This window comes from Lepisma saccharinum, chromosome 2 (assembly GCF_977018435.1).
Source record: "Lepisma saccharinum chromosome 2, izLepSacc3.1, whole genome shotgun sequence".
NCBI classification, from domain to species: domain Eukaryota; kingdom Metazoa; phylum Arthropoda; class Insecta; order Zygentoma; family Lepismatidae; genus Lepisma; species Lepisma saccharinum.
In genome coordinates, this window is record NC_139230.1 from 190,955,093 (window position 1) to 190,981,265 (window position 26,173).

The window sequence follows — 26,173 nt, forward strand, 5'->3', positions numbered from 1 at the left end:
GTGAAATCAACTAGAAAAATAAGTGAAATAACAGTAGCAATTAATAATAATAAAATTGAAAAGAAAAGAAAATTATGAAATTTAGAATGTTAATTAATAGTTGTAAGAAGTGATATGAACAGAGTTGCCAATTATTACAATGGATATATATTTACAGCAGAAAATTGCAAGAATGCAGTCAAGGAAATACTCCGTGGAAGACGGTTCACATTTGGGTGCTTATGGGAAAGTTAAACCTATAGCTGTATACAGCAAAATAAGTGATACTTTGATTGTTTGATTGAGATAATTTGTTGTGTGAGGACTCATATTCTGATTTAGAAGAGGTTTCAAGTGACTTTGTTTAGCTCTAAAGATGAATGTTTAATATGTGATGAAGAAGTCTTGTCTTATTATCCCAAGTAAACTCTGGCAGATACTAGGTGCAATATCTGTATTATCATGAGTATAATCAGGCCAAACTATTTCTCTCAATCCAAGGGAAATGAAAGAAAGGGAAAATAGAAGGAGGAAGGGAATCTTATCGCAGTTTGTTCAGGATGGGCTCTTACGTTAAAATCGTCACCCCCAAAATAAGAGAGTTTTTTTCACAAGGAAAAGTCGTTAACACTTGAAGAAAAAATAATAAATGTGCACTAGGGAATGTTGTATTATCACTTTCTACCCTTTCTCCTACAACCCAGCTCATCTTACAAACGAGTTTCTTCTGTTTTCCACGATTAGGGGTGAGGGGGACAAAACGAACAGCCCGCTGGCTGTTGCAACTCGCTGCATATAGTCTAGACATTTTAGAGCTTATACGAGAAGTATTTATAAAGCTATTTTTTATAGCCAAATGTCTGGAATGCCGAAATGTATATACCTTATGATTTGGCGTAAGTCCAGTGTGGCCGCCACCAAATTTTCCTACATGTGCCATAAGCCAATATTTTGTCTTATATCTTCCTTCGTATCGCAAATACGAAAGATGGTATTCTCAGATAAATTATTGCCAATAAAGTTGCCTTTCTGGTGAGTTAAGAATCATTATTGTAGGGTGAATATTGCACCTCACACACCAATTTTCGTCACAGAAGTTGTGAATTTTTTAATCGTGTCAATATTTTGTTTACTTACAATGGATTTCTTTTCAACTTGGGTGAATATCTTCGAGTCTAAGGTTTTACCTTAAAGAATTAGCTTAGAAATGAGATACGTTTCACGATTTTACACAAAGGCGTCGCCATTGGAGGGCCGATAATGGGCACTAGCCCGTCTTCCTGCTCAACAGAATAACTTCAAGATGCATCAAGGACGATTCCTACATTCTGGAAATCATCTTCTCTCTCGAGTTGTGGTATATTTAGTGAAATGTGTTGTTCCTTGCCAGTCATGGCTTGTACTATAAATGGTACAGGGAGGGAGGTGGCGGTCTTGCTTCTTTCCTCATTTCCATCTTGTTGTTCGTCCTTCTTCTTGTCTACATCGTTGTTCTTCTCTTGGCTTGGTGGGACATCTGTAGATTGGGGTGGTGGGTGAATCTTGGTGTCAGCGTCGAATGTCGCTGATTTTTCATCTGTGAAGTGGTGGTTGGAGGGAAGGTCATCTACCTATTCTCTTAGGGTTGTACTCGTGTTCTGGGGTCTTCTCGATACTTGAAGCACTGTAGGATGGGATAACACAGGGGCCGTTTCAGATGTTAAATGAACAGGGCCACTTTTCACTCGATTCACTTGAGGGCTCCTCAAAGTGCATTTTGCAAAATTATGGCCCTCAAGGTCACAACCATTGCACGTACGCACCTGGCCAAAGTAGGTTACCCAATATCTATCTCCCTGCATTGTTAAGTGAGAAGGGGTACCTTTTCGCAAGACCATTTTAATAAAAAAAAGTTCTGTATATATGTTTTCAATATTTCTCTTCTTTTACACCTAGAAGTTCATCGTATTAGTAGTATCGGAACGCGATAGTGGCTGTCGCTATTTAATATTCGCAATTCATTTGCACGTACTTAGAACTAATTTGCACGGGTTTTAATTAATTCGCATGTACTTAGAATTCATTTGCATGTACTTAGAATACTTTACATTTATGTATTTGCATGTTTATAACTTTTTATGAATATATAATTATTTATTTTATGAAAAATATGTATATAGCAGGTAATTAGAGGTACTAAACGCTATGCATATGTTTTTATATTCATTACTGCAAAGTATGTAATGTATCAATCGATAATAATTAATGTTTATAGTATTGAAAATAAGTTTTCTATGGTTTATGAACCGCTATGAACGGTGGTAATGGTACGAAAGAAGACGGTCCCGGTACTCGAACCCGCGATATGTAATATTATTAATTAGTACTATGTAATACTGTATGTTATTGTAATACTGTATGGTATGAAACACGGTGGTTTCAGACGCTAGACAGAATACGGTCTCAGAATCTCGACTCCGCTCTGATCCCAGACAGAGAGAATGAATTAATATTCCGCGCAGGTAGAGGAGAAAGGAATTTAGGGAGTGTGCGTTCAAGGTCAAATGACGTCAGAACGTCAGAACAAAGGAAGAAACTGATTGACCAATCAGAGAACGCGGCGGTAGGTTTTCAGAACCGGTTTTTTCAAGGTTAACCAGTACGCAAGAACAGGGGAAAGCTATGCAATACTGTAGGGCAGGGGAGGGATTCAATCAGACAACAAAGGATGTCTGAGAATGCGCAGCAAGGGTCAAATCTCTGAAGCTATGCGGTTTCCGCCGCCAATTAATATTCCGCTCAGGTTTGCCTCCAAGGCACAGGACGCTTTAGCGCAGGTTTTTTTTATCTGTACTATGAAGAAGGGAGAGCTATTAGGGACGGGGCCTACAGTTTTCACCATTTGCTTTTATCACGGGGTAACGAACCTAGGACCCTTTGATTATTGATTTAGGTAGTAAATGTATGTTACTGTGTGCTATTTAACTTAATTTTGAGTTTATTTTTTACCAAACTTTGACTTTATGTCAAACATTTTCACAGCTTATCCTTATTTTTACCAAAATAACACTATTTGTACTATTCAGGCAACACTTTTATTAAATTTTGGACTCACAAAGACATTTTTTTCAACGTTTAACTTATTATTTTACAACTTTATATTAATTTTTTACCAAAATAACACTATTTGTACTAATCAGCAACATTTTTTATTAAATTTTGGACTCACAAAGACATTTTTTCAACGTTTAACTTATTATTTTACAACTTTATATTAATTTTTTACCAAAATAACACTATTTGTACTATTCAAGCAACATTTTTTATTAAATTTTGGACTCACAAAGACATTTTTTTCTACGTTTAACTTATTATTTTACAACTTTATATTAATTTTTTACCAAAATAACACTATTTGTACTAATCAGGCAACATTTTTTATTAAATTTTGGACTCACAAAGACATTTTTTCAACTTTTAACTTATTATTTTACAACTTTATGTTAATTTTTACCAAAATAACACTATTTGTACTATTCAGGCAACATTTTTTATTAAATTTTGTATTTACAAAGAGATTTTTTCAACTTTTAATTTATTATTTACAAGTTTATGCCTATTTTTTACTCAAATAACACAATTCTATCTGTTCAGGAAAGACTTTTAGTTACATTTTCGACACACAAAGTGTGTGTTCTCAACTTCTATCTGTTTATTTCACAAGTTTAGGCTTATTATTACCAAAATAATACAATTCAATCTGTTCAGGAAAGACTTTTAGTCGCATTTTCGACACACAGAGTGTGTGATCTCAACTTCTATCTGTTTATTTCACAAGTTTAGGCTTATTATTACCAAAATAATACAATTCAATCTGTTCAGGAAAGACTTTTAGTCGCATTTTCGACACACAAAGTGTGTGTTCTCAACTTTTATTTGTTTATTTTACAAGTTTAGCCTAATATTTACTCAAATGACACTATTTATATTATTCAGGCACCATTTTTATTACATTTTGGACTCTCAAAGACACACACACACACACACAGAGAGAGAGAGAGAGAGAGAGAGATAGAGAGATAGAGAGTAGAGAGAGAGAGAGATTTTTTCCAAGTTTACAGTATTATTCTCTAGTTTACTCAAATAACACAACTTAGATGTGTTTTGAATTATATTTTGGATGCAAAAGTATGTTTTGACAAGTTCTACCCTTTTATTTTACAAGTTTAGGCTTATTATTACTCAAATAACACAATTTAATCCAGTCAGGAAGGATTTGTTATTATATTTTGGATGCACAAAGAGATGTTTTCAACTTTTTTACTGATTTTTTTGCAGGGTATGTATTAATTTGTATTTATTTTGTTTCGTATCATATATACATTTACAAATTTTTAATTTAGAGTTTAGTATTTATTTAATTTTTTTCAAAAACACTAAAGAAAAAGTACTTTTAGCTAAAATGTAAGCCACAGAATATATTATTATTATTATTATTAGGGTTTACTGATTTCCACTATGCTATTTTTGGTTCTGTATTTCTATATGTATTTATTTAGGTCAGGTTACGCCTGCTATGTAGGAAAGTTTGTTTACTTTAGAGTTTGCTGAGTATTTTGTTACTTTTATACTAGGTAAAGTTTTCTAAATATATCAGGAAGGGCTCCATCCATATACTTTTGTTTTTGCTGTTTGGAGATGATGCGATCAGCATCACTCTCCATCTGCTTTTTATTTTATGTACCCAATATTATTTTGAGGCTTAGTGAATTCTAGAGCCTATTTATGCAGGAGAGAGGGCTTGAAAATTTTCATTTCAGATAACCCACAACTATTTGTCAGAGTATTTTAAAGGATATTTTATATTTATTATGTGCTACTAGAATATCAAAGCTTGCTTAATTTTTATGTCTGTAACGCTGTTATTGTATTTCTAGCTAAGGTTTACTGGATAAAGTACACGAAATGTTTATCATTTCGACTATTTACTTTTATACGAGGCCAAATTTTTAGTGTAACGAAAATTATTGTGTGTCTATAAAGACTGAAATCCCTTTACCGATGGGTCCATAACTGGACGCTTCCCAACATTGTTTCTTTTTTTAAAAAAAATATATATAACCATTTATCAATATATTCTCAATTCACAGGACAAGACGAAGTTCACAGACGACTGACTATATGGACCATAGGTCCACTTGCTAAATTTTTTTCTATGCTAGAAGAATAATTTAGCCTTATAGCCTTTTTCAAGGTATTTTTGAAGTATTACTGTTTTTTTGGGTGCATCAACATTTGGGTTATTTCTATTTTCTTTATTATACGAGGCCACAATCACTATCTGAACACTGAAATTCTCTGATTGAAACTAAAACCTTAGGCTGTAACTAGGGATTTAGTATGTATATCGACAATTTATAGGACAACACGAACCTTACAAAGGATTGTAGGTGATGTAGGCCCACACGCCAGAGCTTTGTTAACCTGCAAGAAGCATTTACAGCTAATGCTACGAGGAAATAAGGTTGATTTTTTACTGTTTCACAAGAATGCTATTTTTTATACACCCAATATTTGCTTTTCAAGTAACTACATGTACCAGAAGCACTTACAGGCCAACTCTAACTAGACTTCGACTTATTCTATATCAGGTGCTAAATTTATAAAGAACTATGTGTATATTTCTGAGGAAGTACGCAAAAGCAGATTACCCGATTAAAGTATCTGAAAAACATATTTTTCTATGCAAGTATATTTTTATTGACTGGATTATTTAACAGATCAAACAGGAAGACTGCAAAATTCATTAAATGTAGTTCTATAGTATAGGTGGTTTCAGAGATATAAAAAGAACAAATATAAGATTTCGCTTTTTTTTGCTTCTGAGGCTAATCGCGACGCTAAGGGTAAATGGCCAGGAAATGTAACGGAGGAGAAACAATCCCAAAAGTTATGGGCTGCATGTAAGTTACAGAGATATTACAGTAGGTGTAGGTTCTTCCACCAGAACATTTCTATCATAATAATACTGGTTATGCTGTACTGTTAGCTAAAGATGCTGATATTTGAGAAACTTAAAAGCTTACTCACGACTTACTGTTGCAAAAGATCCGATGACAAAATTTAAAAATTGTTATCGTCCAGACAGGGACTCGAACCCTGGACAGATAGGTTAAAAGCCTAACGCTATACCAACTAAGCTATCTGGGCACAAGGTATTCTTTTTTTGAAAAGTTAATTATTTTAAGAAATATATTGAAACACTTGAGAACACTTTTGGTCTGGTTCGACAGACAAGGAGACAACATTTCTAAATTTTTAAAGACTGGTTGTATTTTATCACTATAGAGGCCTTCACTATATGTAATTCGAAACGCTAAAGTTCAGCTAGCTTCCAAAATTGAGGTAAAGATTGTGTTTGGCGAGATTAACAAGTTACAATTATATCCAGTTACGGACAAATAAAGCTAAAACTCTTAGATTTACTGTACTAGCCAAGTTTTAGTAATATTTTCTTCACTTTAGTACAAATACCAAAGAAATAGGTATATTTTATTTATAATTTGACAAAATGTACTAGTATTTAATTTACAAAGTTAGGTAAAAAGCAGTATTTTTTAAAAATATTGTTACTGCCTTCAAATTTTATGTTATTTAGCCACTAACAACTGGTTTACACTGTTTGGCATTCTTTAAATAGGAAAAGAAGGAATTATTTGTTTATTATTTTTACTTTATATTTATATTTATTTAAGAAAACAATTCTACAGTTTAACTTAATTTTAACAAATTGTTACTAATTTATATATCAAAGTTATGTTATTTAGAGTGTATGAAGGCGTATAAAGTTAATATTTGTACTTATCAGTTCAACTAACAATTATATTTTACACACAAAAGGTGATGTTTACAGTTAAATTACTTGAATCAGAGAATAATATTTTACAGTAATTGATTCATTCAGCACTAGTCAGTACTTTTATGCTTCAGAAAGTTTTCTTAATTTTCTATTACGCATGCTATTTTGGGCTATTTTTAAAATGTATTTCTAGGGCAAACTGGTTTAATTTTCTGCTTATAATGCAAAGTTGACATAGTTTTCGCACAATGCATTGTACATTTGTTATATTCTCTATTTACAATCCAAATATTATGCTTATTTAATGTATAATTAACTAACTCTCTAGCCTTCTTAAACCCGAAGGTTCATGGCTGCAGCAACACATGCCTTTCATCTTTCCCTGTCCTGAGCAAGATCTATATACTCCTTTCCTTCCCTACCAATTTCCTTTTGGTCCATCTCTACATTATCCCTCCATCTTTGTTTTGGTCTTTCTATTGGTCTTTTACCATCAGGTTTCCCAACAAGAATCCTGTGTACTCTTCTTTCCTCTCCCATTTGTACCACAGGATCTACACACCTAAGTCTTTTTGATTTAATCATTCTAATAATATCTGGACATGAATACAAATTATGTACTTCCAAATTATGTAACCTTCTCCACTCATCTGTCTCCTCATCTGTTTTAGGTCCAAATATTTTCCTAAGGATTTTATTTTCAAATACTCTCAATTTATGTTCCTTTTTCAATGTAAGGCACCAGGTTTATTTACTGTATTTAACTTTTATTTTTTGTAATTAACAAAAATTAAAAGCTTATACTGTAGTTATTATATCTTTTTCTATCAGCTTATTTTGAAATTAATATTATTAGGTATAGTCTTTGATTTATAACTATATTGCTTTTTTTATCAATTTATCTAAGCGTACACGCAGACAAACACATGTGTTCACACTTTTATGTAAATAGATATGCCATTTTTCAATATTTTAGTATGAAGATTACACTTTAGCTATTTAAGCAAGGGTAGGAAAGGTAGGATTTCTGAGAATTTGTTGCAGGATTTTGTTGTCCAAGTATAGATGAGAACTGAGCTGGGAGACTGTTTTGAACCTTTTCATGAGAGTTTGCATGTGAACTGTATGCAAATTGAGCACTATTGACTGTGCATGCTTCTAAGTTTTGCTGTTATTTTACATCAAGTCTGTGAGACTGTAGTCAGTTTTCCCATTTCAAGTAGTTTTTATTGATTGTGTTTGTATATGTTGTGGGGACTTAGCAGTTTTATGTTATGAGTCAGTTTGTTGTAGAATATTTTTACATGATTGTTTTGAGATATTGAGTGTCTGCTGTTTTACTTGTAATTATTTTCCTTCTTGTGTTGTGTATTTGACTATATTTTGTCCAAGTTCGTAGTATTTAGAATAATTGTTATTGACTTGTAGATGTAGGGAGTAATAATCCTTTGCAAGATGCCCTATACTTTAGTCTGAATATTATTCTTAGTGTTCACTTTTGAAGCCTTAGTATTCTGGTAGTATTATTAATGTAGAGGTAAACCATCATGCAACTTCTACCTGCTGAAACAACTAAGTGAGTATAATTTATCAGAAAAAATGCCTACGTTTCAGCCTAATTTACCTCTACATTAATAATACTACCAGAATACTAAGGCTTCAAAAGTGAATAATTAATTGCTGGCCAGCTACAAGGTGTAGGGTTAAGTAATATGTTTCCATCAGTGTACTTTTATGTTATTATTGCTTGTAAGTGTATATGCTTATTGGATTGTGTTTTGCTGGATGTTAGATTCCCCTGTTTTTTACCTCCCCGGTTGGGGGAGCTAGGTGTCTTTCAAAAGACCGTTGGCAGTGGAATTTTCCAACGCTACGGGGTCCACGTCCACGGACGTTTACCCCGACTATAAAAAGAGCCAGTGGGCTTTAACAGAAAAAGCAGTGTTTCCCATTGACCGACGAACTTTCACAAAGTTAATTTCAAAATGAGGCGATATTATTCGGAATTGTATTGAACTTGAACCTTAAAATGCAAATTATACCTACAGTACGGTTCAAAAACAAATTAATCTGCGTAATGTCCACACTTATTCTCAGCAAAATAAGCCAGGAAGTGGAAGAGGCAAAGTATTCGCATTGATGACAGATGAAACAAAATACATCAAGGAACAGGTGTTAGTTGTCTGATATTTGCATCGCGGGCAGGTAAAATAACGCTCTTCGATCATTAGGTCCTGCTTCGCTCTTCGATGCATGAAAATCAAACAACTTCTACAAATATTTGTAACCATTTTCAGATCTGTATTCCTGTGATATAATTGCCCTGAAAGGTGAAATGCAGATTTTGCCCGAAACTCTTAATCGTTACGAAGATGGAACGAAAGTAGCCCACTCAATGGATTTTTCGATATCCTAGGAAACGGAAAATTGGCATTTCACGAGGTTCACACTCTACAATAATTGCAACAATCCCAGTTTCTAATGCAGCGGGTGAAATAAACTTTTCGTGTTTGAAACCTTTGAAAACCATCCTGCTGCTGTGTGGCTTTTACGCACACAGCTGCAAAAAGGGAAATATGTATATAAAATAGTATTTCTTTGTAAATGCTCTGGCCTATGTTACTTCTTGCTCGGTAGTCCAGGAAGCCAACGTTTGTGTTCCCTCAACGGCTTCCCCGTTTGAAAGGTAACAATAGAATCTTGCCCGGCCGTTGGGGCGAGGGTAATTTGTCGGAGGTATAAATACCGGTTCCGACTTGATACGCTCTCTTATGATATCAGAATGCCAGGCTCTCCGATACGCAGGCAGTTTTCATGAATGCATAGAAATACACACAGAGTGAGCGCCGTATGTATAGGGACCTCTGCGTGATAAACAGCGGGGGTGGGATAGCGCTATGGTAAATAGTGCGCTCGTAGAGTGAAGTCTTGATAAGTGCAATTCTCTGTGTTATGGGGCAAAAGGCAACCGGGAACAGTTGATATTGGATTCATTATGAAAATATGTATATACGGCGAAGGGTAGAAGTGGAAATAAATGTTGTATATAAAGAGATAACTACGTGAGATGTTATTCTTGTCAACACTGCTCACAACAGGAAGCTGGGTGCCAGTTGTCTCATTTGGCTGTCCTTGTTATTGAGAAGGAGGAATGTCAAGTCTTGGACGTACCGAAGGTGGTCAGTGTTTTCTGCAATGCACATATAACATAATTCTCCTGCAAGAGGATTGCACTTTACTAAGTGAGTTTCGTTGTTTTCGTCCAACGTCATGTTTTGATTAAACTGTTCGAAACATTTGATTTTTCTTATTTATATTATTATCTTATAACTTCAATATTTGTATCACCATCTTCTTCTCAAAAAAAGACAATGAATTATGAAAATATTAATTGGGAAACTAAGACCATTTTCTACCTGTCTCCAAACACTGAAATAGGCCACTAGAAACAACGCAACTTACGGCAGTTCTCCCACGAATAAAAAAATAATTAATGCCATTATTAAAACAAATCATATGGAGATTAACTCGTAGTCAGGAATAACATTTAGGCAGTATATATATATATATGTTTTTGGTTTCAGGATCACTGTGGATCACTGAAACCAAAAACATATTTCCCGACAAACCCAGGGTGGTTTTCAAACGCCCCCCCAACCTCCAAAACATCCTGGTCCACAACACTCCTTCACCACACATCCAACACCCCCCTGCCCATAAATGCAACCGCCCCAGGTGCAAGACCTGCTCCATCCTCATCACTTCTCACACCCTCCAGGTGCACACGGCCACTGGCAAATTTACCCTCCATCCCAAAGGGACCTGCCATGCCTCAAACCTTATCTACATCCTCACCTGCAACATCTGTGGTGATTTTTACCTGGGGGAAACATCAACGGCCCTCAACCTCCGCATCAATAACCACCGCTCCTCCACCCACAACCTGGACTTCACTGTCGCCGTCCACACCAACCACCACAACATCAGTTTCAACGAGTGCTTCCGGGTAGCGATCATCCATCTCCTACCCAAACCAGCCAACACCTCTGTTCGCAAAAGATGGGAGAGGGCCTATATATCGGCCATGAGTGCAACCACTCCACCTGGCCTGAACAAGGCCACCCAGTAATGCCCATCGCTCACCCGCCTTCCCTCCCAAACCATCCCGTCCCTCCCGCCCTCCCAACTCTTCTTACACACTCACAGTTTACGACGAGCCTGGTGACGAAACTGTGTTTTTTTCGTTCTACGCACCGCTTATTCTTCAATGGGGACCTGGCAACTCTGCAGTGCCCCAACTTCCGGTTCCGTCTATTTCTTCTCACACCGATGATGCTATGAAATTAGCGAAAATTTTGAATTTTTCTACTGTCCGGGGAGTGTTTCCTTTTACCTTCTTTGATTTTTACTTAGCCCTTTTGGCCCTCCTTGCTTTTATCCATTATATATATTTATATATATATCAGTGGCGTGCGGTGATAAATCAGGCAGGGGAACAGGTCATGGGTGTCTTAATATAATACAATAGATCAAGTAAAATTCAACCCTTATTGAAATGTCAGAAGTGACAAACATGAGGCACGTTAAAATTATATGACAATAATAATTTTAAAGCAAATGTGATATAATATAAAGAAAACATTAAAAATAAAATTGTTGATGCGCAACAAAGAAAAATTTGATAATAAAATTTATGAGTCATCAGAGAAAGAAAATAATATTTTGTCGTGACCTGTTTCATCTCTTTATTCGTAGATTAAGTTGACGTTTTTTCATAGAGTTGAGTATTCTTGTAATTCAAACTTCCTCAATGCAATAATGGCACGCAGATGGTTGAGTTTTTTCATGACGTTCGCTAGATTAGTCAGGGTGGCTACTGTAGGACCATAATAAAATTCAAGTATAATTCCCGGTTTTCAAGGCGAACTTTACAAAAATTCAAGCAGATGTTTTCTCTATTTCAAACTAAGGTTTTACCGTCTCTCACCACCCACACACATACACACAAACAAATTCTTATATTAACAATAGGCCTATATGGTTTGTGCGATTCCAATGAATCCAATAATTCTAATTCACTTGGACGGTACATATATATAATTTAAGGCGCAGAGTTTACATTTGTCATTTCACATAGCTGCTCGGGGGGGGGGGGTTGGTAGGGGTTATACCCCCCTTTGGCCCAATATTCCTAAAAAAGAACGTCAATGGTAGGAAAATACGACAAAATAACAAAATGAGGGCCGACTACCAAGAAAAAGTATAAGTAACCCCTCCCTTACAAAAATCCTGGGCACGCCACTGCTACTCGGGACTATAAATACATCTACAAACACAAGTCACAAATGTTACGGGAAATAGTAATCTACGAAAAATTGTTAATTCTATAAGAATTTTAAATTTACCTAATCAACTTCAAGATATTTTATCTTGTAATAATCTTCCGTCCATCAGATGGATTGTTCCGCAAAGAATACTAACAAAGTAAACGGATTGGGAGAATTCTGTTTCATTTTCCACGCAGCTTTCTTTTTCTTCCTTGATAAAAATAAAATCTAAACTGTGAAAAACTTGTTTCAGATCATTAATAAATATGTATAAATTCAATGGATTTGGGATTTTAAAAAGTTGCAATTTTTCATGTCTACGGAGAAAATTTCAAGCAGAATTCACGCACAATTCCCGGAGCCAATAATTCACGCATAATTCCCGGAATTCAAGAAATTCCCGGTGAGTAGCCACCCTGTTAGTAGAAGTTGTTAATGTGACAAAACCCGACCTGTTCCAGACTCCCTTCTCAGGATTAAACAAGGACAACAATATAATTTGCCACTGGAAGAATATCCAGTTAATCATTTTACAGAGTTTTAGTAACTCGTTTGAAAATGCCTTGTGTATGATTTCGTTTTAGTTTTTAATTCAGTTAGGATGTGTGTTGGTTTGTTGTATTTTCTGCAAAGTTCAATGAACTACAAGCTTTCGTACTAAGCCGGTCGATCATACAACACTCGTAACATTCGCTTTCTTGTCCTGCCGCTGCGTGCCTTGAAACTTTGGTCTTGGGGTTGGTGGAACAGGTGGATGTGAGCTGTTCCCTCGGAAGCTATTTCGCAGCGTTTAGCCAAGGAATTTAGCAGACGCTTAGAATGTATAAGATTTTTTCAGTTCGTTATGAATGTCAGACGCAAGTTCTCAACGAGATTAGGAAGTTATGGACTTTCTACACTCAAAAGTATCACTTGTGACGCGATTAAACTTCAGCACATAGCAAAAACTGGAAGAAAAGTGAATCCGCAATATCTCTCTGAGGGAACAGCTAGAGTGTTCGGCTTCCGTGGTGCCGTGGGGATCGTTTACCTTCGCGCGTGGTCGGAAATACTCGGCTTCAGACAGTAGAGGGCATGATACTAAGAGACCATGGTAGAGCATGGGGTGAGAACCATGATGCGTTGGGGGTAGGTGACGTCAACAAACGTCCAGCCACGGTGAAAGATTTTCTTCAGTGTTACTTTTGGAAACGTTGATTTCGGAAGAAAGAAGTGTTCTTATTATAGCCCAAAAGCGCAGTAAGTAGGAGGGAACAGCCTGTTCCCTCTGTTCCATGGAGGGACCGCCACTGATATATATATATATATATATATATATATATATATATATATATGTGTGTGTGTGTGTGTGTGTGTGTGTGTGTATGTATGTGTATATATATATATATATATATATATATATATATTGATGCCTTCACTGCTTTCATGAGCAAGAATGCGGGAATAGAGCTAGTGAACGCTTAGAGGCCAGACGGTAGAGCAAGATACGTTTAAGTTACCCATACAATCTCCCTAGCAAGCCCTCGGCAGAGAGTGAAAGGAATCAAAGGATGTCATTGTTGTACATCTTACCTCTCGGCCAAGCGGATGTATGCAGACGTCAGGCGACAGCTCAATGAGTCCTGGGTTCGGTGGTCTACAGTCTTCCGTTCCTGTGGCAGGCGACGAAGCTTGCGATGGTACTAGCAGGATGCCTCTTTTGGGAAGGCGTCCGAACGACGGTCTGAACCGACCGAGACTTCGCGGTTGCCTTCGGTGAATGCGGCGTCTCTTAATCCCGAGCCTTGCTTGAGACCTGAATAGCGCGCAGGAGATCTTCGCCTGGTAGCCGGTATCTATCTGAGGTCTGAGACCCTGAATTCTTTAAGCTGCTGGCAATTACTTCCTAGCCGCATACTCAGCTCTTCCGGATTCGCCAGTCGATGACGGGTTTGAATCCGGTAGTATAGGAGAATGCAGTGTCTCCTGACGTCATATGCTTCCGCTATTGCTGGAATGTTATCTTGTGTAGTGTTTTGTCGCTTGGCCGAATACCGATGTCTGGATTGAGTTTTAGCTTCTTATAAAGTCTCCCTTGAGCACAATATATATATATATATATATATATATATATATATATATATATATATATATTCTTTTACTCTCTTCAGGCGTTTCAATGTGACTGGCCCCTCAATATTTTGTCACCCCCTTCTGCCCGCCCCCCAACCACTTTTCCCTGGCGCCGTCACTGAGCATACCCCATAAGATTAAGGTAAGAAACAAATAAAGGTAATTAGAGGAAGGCAGCCGAGTGAGGGAAAGAACCTCGGGATAAAGAGACAGGGAGAGAGAGTGAAAAGATGGAATGTATGTAAGAAGCAATAGAGAAAGACAGAGAGGAAAGAAGCAAAAGGCAAGAAGAAAGAGGCATCAAGTACATCGTGATTGAGAGTCAGAGAGACGAAGAGAGAGAGAGAGAGAGAGGGGAGAGAGAGAGAGAGAAACAAGAAAGAGAGATTGAAAGAACGGAATAAGAAACGGGAAGGGAGGGAAAGGAGGGTCTCACTCATCGCACGCAAAACGTGTATTTAACCTTATTCAGTAGCGTATATCTTATGCTACAATGCCCGCAGGAGGCACTTGCACCCCTCCCCCCATTCCCGAGATTTATTGAAAAAGTTTATGTAATTCGAATTGTGAAATTGTAGATATTTTATAACAAAAAGTATTGTCTTCTGTGACTTACAGACCATAACTAACAGCAACTATTTTTATTATTTTTATAATTTGAAGTAGAGTTACCTTTATGCTTAGAGATTATCTAACTATAAAAAACAGCTTTTTGTCCTACATGAATTAATGTTAAGTACACAGTTATGCAAATTGTATATAGATATACAGAATATGGAAAATAATGTATGTAATTTTGAAAAACATAAGTAGTAGTAGCAGCCAAAGTAAGTATATAAGTATATGAGAAAGTAGCGCAGTCTTCCCTCCCGAAGCTGAAAAAAAAGGGTCGTGGGCGGTCCCAACCCTGACGTCACTCACGGGACAGGGGTGATGCTGTCACTGACCATTCCGCTTGTTATAGGATCTGCCTTGTGTTTCATTTTTCTGTAGTTCTTGTGTGATAGTGGATTTTTTTTTTGCAACAACAATAACATTTCAGGAAAATGCCGCACAAATGTGCTGTTGGTTTGTGCCCGAACAACGCAAGAAATACAGTAGGTGTAAGCAAAAGCAGGCACGAAAGTTTTCGGTTTATACTAGATAAAATGAGGATTTTGGTTTCTTGTTGTGTGAAATATGATAATGTGACGATAATTTAAGGAGAGAAATAATTATCGAGGTAAGACGGAGAATGTTCTGTAATCCTGTTATTGATAATAGCACGCATCCAAAGTGGGGTATAGGGTGCCTGACCCCCTCTCTCCAGGATTTTTTTCAGTTTACATTAGATAAAATTAGGCTTTCGGCTTCTTCAATAATGTAACAATAATTTAAGCACAGAAATAATTATCGAGGCAAGATAGAGAATGTTTTATAACATTTTAGTTAATAGCACGTATCCAAGGTGGGAATCAGGGGGCTCGAGCCCCCCACCCCCTTCAGGATTTTTTCTGTTTACACTAGATAAAATTAGGATTTCGGCAACTTAAATGTGATGATAATTTGAGAGAAATAATTATCGAGAAAATACTGAGAATGTTCTATAACCCTGTTATTGTTACTAGCGCGTATCCAAGGTGGGGATCAGGTGGCTCGAGCCCCATCAGGATTTTTTTCAGTTTACACGTTTAAAAATTAGATTTTTATCTTCTTGAATAATATGACGATAATTTAAGGAGAGAAATACTTATCAAGGCAAGACGGAGAATGTTCTATAACTCTGTTGTTGATAATATTGCACGTAAATGTTTCTTGAGCTTTCAGTGTTGTCGCAGTGAACTTGAGCACTATGTAGAAACTTGTCAGCATTTGGAAGCTGCACAACAATGGTAGCTCCACACCTAGGGCGATTCGTTGTAATTTCTAATCTCTGGAAGACGCGAGAGGGAATGTTCTTGAATAAGAGGAGTTGAACTACTGGCAATATTTATGAATCGTTTATCTGCGGAACATTCTAGAATATAATGAGGATATAAATATGCGTTCATTAGAACCATTCCTAAATATATATTCTTTGACCAGACAGTGGATCCAATGAAAAAAATGGCGTCGTCTCTGACGTCATTTCCTTTTAAGCGTTCAATTCAAGGACTTGTACATGATGTATTTGATCGTGTACAAAGCGCTTTACTTCAGTCTCCAATACGAAATGATAAAAACTTCTGGTGACTCGATTTTAAAAAATGTGTCCGAGATAACGAGTGGCGTTCCCAGGATTTTCGGAAGGGAGAGTGGTTACGCTTACTATTTTTCGTGATCAGTCCTAATTTTGCCATCTTTTCCTGTCTTTGACGTTCTTTTTTTAAAGGAATACCGACTCAAATGAGGCTATGATCCCACCAACCCTCCCTTGGGCACGTCACTGGAGATAAATGAGTAATCATTTAATCATATTGGGAAACGGAACATTAGATATGTTGGGAAAGGAAGGGTTTTCACTGTGCATTAATTATTTCGCGATCCAGCTGTATTCTAGAAGACTTACTTCGTTTCGTGCCGATGTGTGACAAGACTGCGGAAGCTGTGACAGACCATTTGAACACTTGCGAGTACTTACTCCTGAATATGAACAATTTGGTGGGTTTCTGCTTTTATAAGAGCTGCAAACATGGGAGGACAAGACATATTAGTGGCGTTCAGGCTCGAATCAGAGAGAAATATTCGAGAACTGTCTGTGCCCAGTTCGCAGGCCAGGCTCACAGTTTGAATCTCGCGTTGTCGAGTTGATTGTCCATCTCGTGCATGTGTAAGAGCTTCGTAAAAACACTTTTGGTACACAGATGGTTTGATGTCTGATCAGAAGAAATGGACAAACACACATACTGAGATGGTTCCTGCACACCAAATTAGAGCATGGAAACAGAGGAGTCAAGTGGTAAAAAAAAGTCCCGATTTCACGTTCAAAGTGTAGGAAGTTAGATCCTGTTAACACCAAAACAGCGACAGTGTGCTCATCGCATTTTCTGGATGCCGATTACGAACGGAACTTAAAGGCAGAACTGCTGAGCATTACCTGTAGACTGCAGATTAATAAAAACGCTGTACCATGTTTAAATTTGCCTGATTGTGTGGTGAATTGTAGTAGTGTTCAATAGTCAAATGACATAATTGATCGAAGTGGACGTGTCAATAAACGTCAGATTCGACAGCGAGCAGTGTGAAGAGTTGTCTCCTCGCAAAAGAATTTGCATGGAACATAATTCAGACTTTGAGTACTGGAAATATACCCAATATGCCCAATCTCCAACAAGATAGTGTGTTGGAAACTCTGAAAAAGAAATTAAAATGTGCTGAAGAACAAATAAAGAAACTGCAGACACTACAGGATGAAAGTGCTAAAAAAATCAACTTTTAGATTATGAAACATGAAGTTGTAATGTCTCGGATCCAGTGATTTGTCCACCAACTTCGCTCTAACACCCCACACATTTTTTTAAAAAGCACAACTTTGCGTTCACTTTGACTCTATATATACCTTTTCACCCCCATAAACACGAACTTACACCACTCAAATAGAAAATTCTGAACAAACCTCTGCTCCACCTCCGAGCCGGCTTTCCCGCTTTTCATTACACGTTAATTCTATTGATAGTTAACCTTCAGCGACACAGTTTACTAGATATAGTCTGCTCTATACATATACATTTACTTACACACACACACACTCCAGAACATTCATTCAATTTTTTAAAACAAATTTATTTCCGAAAACACGGAAGAAGTGTGAATTCCTATGCCGTTGCTGGTGCTCGTCTTTGAGATTTCCCGTGGCTGACGTCATCCGTGGAGGTTTACGAATGGTTCCGAACTTTTCCGAACGCCAGATGCACCTCCCTGGTAGCAGCATTACTAGTAGTAATAGTAATGTAATAATAATAATAATAACTGAAACAAAAATAAATACAATAATAGCAATAATAATATTAAAAATATAAATACTAATAATACTACTACTTCTAATAATAATAATTATAATAAAAGTTTGTATGACTTTGCACCCCTGAGAAAAAAATCCTGCCGGCGCCCTTGTGCATATACCTTCCACTTTAATTTCGTTCATATTTATTTATGTAATTTCGCAATTACTCAAGTTCGTTTGCCGGCCTCCGTGCCGAAGTAGTTAGCACAACGCGCCTCGACGCCAGGGATCCCAGGATCGAATCTCGGTCTGGCCATGGGTGCTCCTTGCGAACGTTCCTTCATCAGTGTCATCTCATCATCAAGTTCGCTTATTATGGTCAGGAACATAATGTTGAGGAGAGAAACTATGATTGATTGTTTGATTGATTTGGTTTATTTTCGCATTTCTGCCACTGTTTGCTAATAGCGAAGATGAGGATGAGTGATGACATTGATGAAGGGACACTCAGAAATAACATCCTTGTACTGACCGGGATTCGAACCAGAAAACCCTAGCGTATTATTAGTATAAAGTAAACCCCATGCGAAAGTCTCAACAATGTTCTTGTTTCTGTTTCCCGCAACAATTGACGGCGGACCACAAAGACTCTTATCGTTAAACGAGACAATTAACGTCTGTTGTATTTCATATTTATAAACTGAGGGAACGAGAAAAATAGAATTGGTCCATTTTATGTTCGTTTTTTTCACTAAGTGTTTTTCCAAGTTTTTTAAGGTAATTTTAACGAAGAAAACAACGTGCATCGTATTAAGCAGCAAAAATGACAGCCTGCTTTATACAATTCCTACAAGGACACGTGCCGGAGCCGAGAGTTGAAATGCTCATGGAGCCGCATAATTTCTTTCTTTTGAACAATTCCAAAATGACAAAATATGAACAATATGTGAAATAAACCTGTTGACATATGTAGAATCATGTATGCTTCCTTGAATGTGTGAAAGTATGTACTATTAAGGTAGAAATATTGAAAATATTGAGAATACAATGCGTCTTAAATTACTACAAGTACCATATTACTATTCGTAAAGACATTACGAAATTTCAGTTGTAATTCGTCAAAACAAAATATGTATTTACATGTAAACCCTAGCCTTGGTTGTGACGTTAGATGTTATTTAAACGCTAGAAACGAAACTCCTTCCTTCTTTCATGAAATAAGCAAGATTTCTGCGCCCTCTGGACTTTCGGCTCCTAGGCTATAGCCTAGGATACCCTAGTGGCAGGCACGTATTTAGAAATTTATTTCGGGCGAGTACGAACCAAGTGTCTCAGAAATAATAATAATAATAATAATAATATAAACGTTTAATTAAAATAAAATTAATTAAAATATATAAATTCATATTGAATTGCTATTATTATATGAATAGGTAAAAATACTGCATAAGAATAGAGATATAAAAGCATGTATTTATTTTCTAACGTAAGTGTAGTTAAGATCGCTAAATTTTTGTATGAAATCAAGTGTCCCGACAAGGAAATCATAGATAAATAGATAAAAAATGAATATTGATTAAATAACAAGAAATAATATTAGATCCAGTTGACGAAAATTAAAGTTTCTGATTAATATATTTGGTACTGTCATTCAAAGTTCGGCGGAAATAAATAACCCTTGATTATACAAAAAATGCTAAACAAGGATATTTTCATTACTTAATTTTAGTACTTCGTAAGCCTTTGGGAGGGGAAGAGGGAGGGGGGGGGGGGGTGGCTCGCTCTTAAATATGTCCTTGCCAGTGCGGTAGAATAGTTTCGACTCAAGAGTCTCCCAATAAAATAATTATGCAACGAAGATGTCATTGTGCTTGCTACGTTATCTTTTGTTTAGACAGATACACATCAAATTATTGTTAATTAAAGCAATTATAAAAACTAAAACTGGCTTCAAATAAGTTCGGTGGAAATAAATATCACTCGATTATGCAATAAATGTTAAACAATGTATATTTTCATTATTTTATTTTTTAACTTGTAAGTCTATCGGGGGGGGGGGGGTTCCGGACCCCCTAAATACGTCCTTGTATAGTGGTAAATCTCCCCAGGCTTTGGCGGATGGACTTTCGGCCCCTCAGTGGGGCCGTGTTGTGTGCTGATCGTTTGAGTTTGTGTTGTCCTTTCATCAATTTCATCTTGTCAGAATTCATCCTCATCTTCGCGATTAGCCAAAAGTGGCAGAAAAGCTAAGTAAAATAAACCAAGTCAACAACCAAAGCGTTTGACCGCTTACTGAAGTAATGACCAAATTATATAAATAAATATAATCGAAACTAAAGTAGAAACGCCGTATACCCTCGGCTCGACTACAGCCCAGGGTAAGGTTAAGTGTCCCCTGAGCCCCACCCCTACTGAGTTTTTGGACCCATTTCAAGTGATTAACGATGAATTTAGTTTAGGTGGACTCAGGCCAGAGCCGGTCCTATGGAGGGGCAACTGGGGCACTCGCTCGAGGCCCCATGGTTCAGAGGACCTCGCTCCAGATTGTTTGTGAACAGTTTTTCGCGAGTTTTAATCTGATTGTCCTTGACTTCGTGAATTGTTTTGACACTGAAGTCATATTCTAACCAAATTTTACATAAAAATGGTGTTCAAATATTTCAATAAAGACATTAATACACAACATTCTTTTAAATATAGAATGAAATCATAAAGTGAAAATATCATTTTACAGGTATTCATATCAAAGAATGTAAATTCAGTGAAAAGTCAAAATTCAATGAAAAATAAACAAATGAGGTTTATGATAGGGAACGGTTTAAAATATGATTAGAAATTTCCACTTTGATAGATGCTCAGATGGTCATAGGTGTTCTTTCTGAGAGTCTCTTCACCAATTTTATGACATTTTCACTCATACTCAACTTCGCGATTAGCCAAAAGTCGCAGAAGAGAGAGAAGTATAATAAATCAAATCAATCAATCAATGGTGCACCAGTGGCAATTCGGAAAAGAAACACTAATTTAGAAACTTTTATTAGCTTCCCATAAATCTTAGTTTTAACCTTCAACATATTCTGATTATCGCTCTTAGATAATAACTCGAAATGTACAGGGTGTTTCCGTGACATAACTTTCAGGGTGGATGGAGACTGACCCAAGTACCAATGTGAGATATGGAACCTTTAGTTTTAAATGAACCATTAAAAAGTTATGAGCCAAAACTATTTAGGGCTTTATGTAACAATGGAATAAAAGAACTGAAAGATGCAGCTTTGTAGATTTATTACGGAGTAATAACACCCTACGACGAAATCGTTACAGAAATTGTTCAAAATGGCGGCCCCAGCGTCGCAAGAAGCTCCGTCGTATTCAGTCTATAGTCGTTCTAACGATACAGCAAGGATTCTTGCCAACTGGTCCTCCTCACTCGAACGATTGGCGATTGGGTGCTGAGCCGAGGGACACCCCTTGCATCCCCTTCTGGCGAGAATCCTTGCTGCCTGTAATATCGTCAGAATGACTCCGGGGATGTTACAGCAGATGCGACAGAGATTCTTGCGATGCTATCGTGCCTGCATCGAAGCAGGGGGCCGCCATTTTCAGCAATTACTGTAACCTTTTCGTCGTAGAGTGCTACGATACACTGTAGTATCCTCCTTATTAAATCTACAAGCCGCATAGTCCAGCTGTCTTATTCCACTCCCATATCAAGCCCCAAATAGTTTTGGCTCATAAATTCTTAATGGTGCTATTCCGGACTGGGGGTCCTTATCTCATATTGGTCCTTGGGTCAGTCTCCATCCATCCTGCAAGTTTGAAACAAGGTCACGGAAACACCCTGTATACATTCCTTGTGTATTAATTGTAATACATTTTAAACTGTAGGTCCTGTCTCGATTAGCCCTACTGTGCATAAAGTGGACTTAAACACACACACTAAATAAAAAATTAATAATGTTTAAATTGTGATATTGTAGGACACCTTTACTTTAGACCAAGAAACAAAAATCTGATTTTTTCAGACTTCTGATCAATTTTAATTTTAGGCCCTGCGCCCACTTAGGGCCGACCCTGGCTCAGGCTGGAAGAAATGGTTTCAGGTGAACTCTGCGTCGGTGGTTACGGCTTCTACGATTCTCTTTTTTGTTCCTTTATCTCTCTTTCTCTCTCTTTCTCTCTTGCAGCCTTGATGGCTATTGTCCCCTCTTGTCTCTTTCTTGTCTACTGTTTTCTCTACTTGTCATTCCCGTTCTCCCATTCTTACTCTGTTTATACCTTCCTTTCCTCTTTTCTGTTTTCCTCCTTTCTCCCTTTCCTGTGTTTGTTTTTCCTCTCCCTCTTTCCGCCTCGACCTTTCTTCTCTTCTGCGGAGTGGTTAGCATATCCCCCTTCACTTGCCACTGACGATGATGCGTTGAAGAACGGCGCACATTATGACAACGCAAGGGCAGGATTACATGCTTGACACGCTGACTGTTCGTTCCCTCTGCTCGTTTGCGCTTCAACATTCGACGACGACAATCTTGGAGAAGAGAAGAATTAATTGATTGATTGATTTGCTTTATTTTACTTCGCTTTTTGTGCCACTTTTTGCTAATTTGCGAAGATGGGGATGAGTGATGATTTGATGAAATTGATGAATGGACACTCACAAACATCCATGTCTAGGCCGGGATTCGAACCCGGGACCCGTGGTGTCGAAGCGCGAAGCACTAACCACTCCACCAAGGGGACCGGTTAATAACAATCTCCAGAACAGGGCCTTAGCGAAGAATTAATCTTCATTTCTAATCCTCTTTCTAAAACTACAGCCGGACAAATACTAACTACACTGTCGCCTTAAAGATAAAAAATCACTCCCGATTAGCCTTACTGTGCACAAATTGGACTTAAAACACCGAATCAAACCAAATCAAAGCCTTAAAGATAACATCTTCACACTTAGTTCAAAGCCGAGGCTGTAAACGGGAACTCGGCACACAGGCCAAATAGGACAATATCCATCTCCATGGAGGATTATACTTCTTGTTGGTGTAGGCACCAGGGCCTCGTTAGTCTGCAAAATGCTACGAGGAAGAGGTAGACGATTAGGTGCCTTCCGCAAAAATCACTCCTTGCTTCCTAGACAGGGAATCGAACTCGGATCCTTTGGCAATTAGGTCGCCTGTGTACGTACAGTGGTATCCATGAGTATTACCGTGTAAATTGTCCAAAACTATTTTCATTAATTTTTCTCTCACATCCTATGTTTTTAAGCGATGGATTTTCTTGTATGCTGGTGCAGAAGTCTTCCTTTCATTCTTGAAGCTCTTATTGGGTCAAATTGTGCACGAATATGGTGATGGACAATTTCCACGGTAATACTCATGGATCCCATTGTACCACTGAACACGCTCGGCAACGAGATGTAGGCTATACGCTTGCTAATAGACTGCACAGAATAATGTTTCACGCTACGTTGATGGAATCCAGGACGACTCCTATTAGGTTAATTGGTAAAGAACAGTTTTCGCAGCAAGGTAATATTCGTTATAAATTTGTATTTGCGTTTATTAGAATCGATTCAAGAACGAAGAGCTTAATATGACAATGTTAATCATAGTATTCCTTCTTCGTTGAAAATATCGGTTCGTGTTTAACGTGTTTAATAAAATTATTAAGTTCTCCACATATTTAACATATAATAATAATAAGGCAAATAATAATCATGACACTGAGGAAAATGATAAGATTGGTAATTAAACGCGTGCTCAGTTCTTGGAAGGTAGTACATTTAGTATATTATTATATACCTGCAACCTACACTTTCAAACCTGTAATGACAGCCCGTAATCCATATCAATTATATATCAACTACACTTTCCATATCACATGTCTCCAATAATCACTTGCAAGGCATATAAACATATAACTCATCCCCCCTCCAAATTGGCATATAAGTGGGAGCATCTTTTTAGCCCGCCCTGTATTCTACGAGTACTCTCGAGTTGCGACCGCCATTTTGTAGTTTAAGAACCTTGTTTGGCACTTCAAATGCCATTGGGGTAAATTTCTAACCTTAAATTGCTCCATGATTTTGCAATTACTTATCACGCTTAAATCTTTTCAAAACAGATAACATCCGGTGAACGCACATAGCGGTGCGGATCCCGCTTTAAACCGTAGGTCCAGTCCCAATTAGGCTTTCTGCGAGGACTTAAGAATAAACTGAAACAAACAAACAATAACCACGCTTATGCAATCAGAAATAAGGTTTTGGTGCTGACTACGGTTTGGCGCCCCCGAGGGCTTCGCCTCGGGCAGCCGTCCGGGACACCCAGTCCTAAAGCCGCTCCTCCACACATTACATATGAGTGTAGAATTTTGGATTAGAAGTATGGATGACTTTCAATACTGAGAGCACTGATGTGTAATGATTACATATTAAGATAAGAGTTGGCGCAGTATTACATAGTTTAATTACAATGTAAATTCTCCATCCTTAGCTGATAAATTCAGAAAATTTTCAAAGATTTAAATTCGAATTAGAAAGCAAAGAGACTTTTAGACATTACTACGTCATTAGTTTTTCCAAACAGAAAGAAAATAACTGTACCATAAGATCGTAAATGTTGGAATACCAATGGCCTATTATAAGAGTGAGCCAAGAAATCTTTAGGCAGGCTAAATATAAATTCTACCATTTCCATGTATGTGATATTTTGAAAGTCTTATATAACTGAGGTTCACCCCCAGATACTCTCTTCGGCGGTACATATATTAAAATTGGAACAATATAGAGAAGAGCAGGATGACTCCTGGACAAGGATGACATGCAAAATCGTGAAACGTTCCACATATAAAACTCTCAGCACAAATTCTGCAAACACTGACACGTCACACAAGTCCGGCAAAACAAAAGATGGTAACATCGAATCCCTACGGACACACGTACCGAATGCCAAATAACCAAAATGGAAATAAGAATTACCGTTTCCACAACGTGCTGTCTCTTTTAGTATGATACCAGTGGAAAGAAGAAACGACTGTCAGTATCAAATCTGGACATGCGGTTCAGGTTTACATTCATATTGTTACAGCAAATTTTGAATCTGAATTTAGAATTTTGGGTGCGTCAGCACTTAGGCTATTTTGCACCCATCACATTATACGGGGTCCTGCCTCTTATCAGAACTAAAATAGCAACTGTAATATCGTGTAATTAAAATATTAAAACATTCTGACTTCTGTTAAAAGCTGAGGCTGCAAAGGGGCATTCAGCACAGATAAGGACAAACACAGGACAACACAGAATTATACTTGCCACAGAGCCAGTCGCCAGAGCCTCGTTTGTCTGCAAAAAGCGGTCCAGGATGTACTACGTGGAAGTGAGGTCGACAATTGGGTGTAGTACGTGGAAGGTCACCCCTTACACCCCTGTTACAGCAAATTGTGCATCGATTTCTTCTTCTACGTTCTATGATTTCTTAGGGAATGAAATTGCACTGACATTAGAACAGACGTCTTCTTTTCTTTCTTGGCTATTTTGTTTCAATTTTTCGTCCTTACACGGAATGAACGAACATGACAAAGGACACTTTGCCCACTATTAGCTTTGCCGTCGGTTGTATGTACAGTCGTGGACATTTCTGGATTGTAGCAATGGCATTAACTTTCAACGGAATTGTTACAACCCAGAAGTGTCCGTGACTGTACAAGATGAAACTTTCATTTCGTGAAACTGAAGTGATCCCCAACTGAGGCTACTTTGAGTGTCACTAAGCTTCATGAACTGTTTTCATTACAAACTGTGAATATCGAACAGTAATTTTGTGTGGGAGGGAAATAATGATAATGAGCAAGGACAGTGTCGCCTGCACAGTTCATTGCAGCACACCATGACGATATATACGGAGTGTAGACGTCGACGTCGGTCATAGTAATCAGCACCACGCTCCGGTAGCTTTGACCCTCTATGTACACTTCGCAACATCTTATTTGACCGCCCCGAAAGAATTCTAAGTCCTGAAATCG

General features: G+C 37.4%; 1 non-coding gene across 1 annotated transcript; it reads left to right on the top strand.

The window, feature by feature from the left end:
* Positions 1–24,895: 24,895 nt before the first annotated feature.
* Positions 24,896–25,002, top strand: LOC145984569 (U6 spliceosomal RNA). Its single transcript, XR_014441362.1, has one exon. It is a non-coding gene; the product is annotated as a U6 spliceosomal RNA (small nuclear RNA).
* The last annotated feature ends 1,171 nt before the right edge of the window (positions 25,003–26,173 follow it).